We start from the raw sequence: 2500 nt of genomic DNA, 5'->3' as shown, positions 1-2500 counted from the left end.
TACCATAGAAAACGGAGCATATATATTTATATATTTCGTCTAGGATACAACGGCAGTGTTCTTGATAAAAGGACTGGTATGTGTGATAGTGTGAAGGACGACAATATGTTGTGAAGAAAGTAATAATGTATGTGACAGTATGATGGCAAAGAAGTATGAAAGGGATATATATATATATACACATCTGTGGACAGTTATTTTGAAAGTACTCATGTATGTGATGGTATGGCGGAAAAATTAAAAGGAATACATATACATTTCCCTTGCCAGACAACGATAATATGTCACGATAAAAGTACTGATGCATGTGCTTGTATGATAGAAAAAAATGAGGTATATATATATATATATATATATATATATATATATGTATGTATGTATGTTATGTATATCAATTTACAATGAGCATTATTGTCATTGTATAATGAGGGAATAAACACACACACACACACACACACACACACACACACACACACACACACACACACACACACACACACACACACACACACACACACACACACACACACACACACACGCACACGCACACACACACACACACACACACACACACACACACACACACACACACACACACACACACACACACATATATATGTGTGTGCATGTGTATGTGTGTGCATGTGTATGTGTGTGTTTGTAGATATACACATATAGAACGGATAATGTTAACTACATTTATGATAATATACTGGATGAGTGATACTGGGCACTAGACAGCGGTAATATGTGATAGAAATATGTATTATTCTCTGCATTATTTTCTGATACTGTAGTAATAATGAGAGAGTTACTGAAAATGTAGCAGGCCGCGGTATTATGATAAAAGGAACGGCATATTTAATGATTTAATCTAGTGTGGGAACGTTTATGTATAACGAAGAGGAGGAATCGGCATGTAGATATAGGCCTACATCTCTTCTTATGTCCGGAGTTAACATTAATATGATCAGAAATTATTATTATTCGCAAAGAGAGAGGAGAGGAGAGGAGAGGAGAAAGAGAGAGAGAGAGAGAGAGAGAGAGAGAGAGAGAGAGAGAGAGAGAGAGAGAGAGAGAGAGAGAGAGAGAGAGAGAGAGAGAGAGAGAGAAATAGTGTGTTTGTGTGTATGCATATGCGCGTGTACGTGTGCGTGCGTGCGTGCGCGTGTGTAATCAAATATTTAGATCATCGATGAACGAGATAAGAAGAAGAAGAAAAAATAGATGAAGGTCGGCCCTACCTTAGATAAGGGTTAACGAATCCCATGAATCTTCAGTCTCCCTTATCTGGCTATCAGCCCTCAATTCACCAAGTATCTCTCATTTGCTTTGATAGTACCGCCCACCCAGAGAGAGAGAGAGAGAGAGACATAGAGAGAGTTATTTATATACACGAAACTCCTCCCCTTTGCGTGGATGTTCGTTATCTCGGTTTTATGAAGAAGAAATTAGTGTCGCTCCTCTGCCGCGATCAGTCACTCGCCGTCAATCGGAGAGGAATATTGCAAACAGGAGAACGAAGGATATTTTCTGTTATTTTAAGGAGAACTTCATAGAACAGGGGAATAAGGTCAGTCTCTGGTGTATTTAGGAGAACAACGGAGGGAGAGAAAAACAGAACATCGAAGAACGGGGAACGTAAAGTCATATATAATTATTTAATCTAGTGTGGGAATGTTTATTTATAACGAAGAGGAGAAATCGACATGTGGATATAGGCCTACATCCCTTCCCTTAGTAAACATTAATTTGATCAGAAATTATTTTTATTCTCATAGAGAGAGAGAGAGAGAGAGAGAGAGACAGAGAGAGAGAGAGAGAGAGAGAGAGAGAGAGAGAGAGAGAGAGAGAGAGAGAGAGAGAGAGAGAGGCAGGGAGGGAGGGAGAGGGAGATTTTTTAAGAACATTTTCATTGTCATTTTTTTAATAACATTTTCATTGTTAATTTCTAAACATTTTGGAACATGTCAACCCAGGTTATTCCACTATTTGTGTGTGTGTGTGTGTGTGGGGGGGGGGGGGGGACTTGATTAAACAGCAGAAAAAAATTCATAATTTCACAAAAAAAAGAACAGTATAGAGTATGGTTGGTAAATAGATATGAAATTTGATGTTTAGATCAGATATATATAGTTATGTTGTAATGAATTGTCCAGAATGTGTTGTTCTCTATATCTTGATATAATATGGTGAATTGCACGTTTATTTAGAGAAAATTGTCTATTTTTTTAAGCTATACGACGACAAAACTATTCTATACCTGTATTCATATTTAAAACAAGGCAGTTAGTAATTGCCTTCGTAAAAATACAGTTAATGGATTCTCAATTTGCTTCCTGATCTATTTTTAACACTTAAAAAAAATCTAAGTAGTGCTACAATACTTAAACAAAAAAAGGAAGTACTTTATGCTTAAAAATGAACAGATGGCAATAAAAAAATACCTTATGTTGTATACCGTAAATGGAAACAAAAGTGCAAATGGCTCTTAGATTAT

The 2500-nt window shown here is 36.6% G+C and overlaps 1 protein-coding gene across 10 annotated transcripts in view; it reads left to right on the top strand.

Annotated features, from left to right (window-relative positions):
• The window catches only part of Gale (UDP-galactose 4'-epimerase), a 25017-nt gene that overhangs the window by 11836 nt on the left and 10681 nt on the right, over positions 1 to 2500 (top strand). Inside the window, exon 1 of one of the 10 annotated variants that reach the window (XM_070121743.1) lies at positions 1423 to 1573. The exons of 8 other annotated variants lie outside the window; for them this stretch is intronic. The gene's annotated coding sequence lies outside the window, so the exon portion shown is untranslated. Of the gene's footprint in view, positions 1 to 1422; positions 1574 to 2500 lie in introns of those variants that run through there. One more of the 10 variants, XM_070121744.1, reaches the window with a different exon arrangement.

This window comes from Penaeus vannamei, chromosome 5 (assembly GCF_042767895.1).
Source record: "Penaeus vannamei isolate JL-2024 chromosome 5, ASM4276789v1, whole genome shotgun sequence".
Classification (NCBI taxonomy): Eukaryota; Metazoa; Arthropoda; class Malacostraca; order Decapoda; family Penaeidae; genus Penaeus; species Penaeus vannamei.
This window is presented reverse-complemented; position numbering and strand designations above follow the sequence as displayed.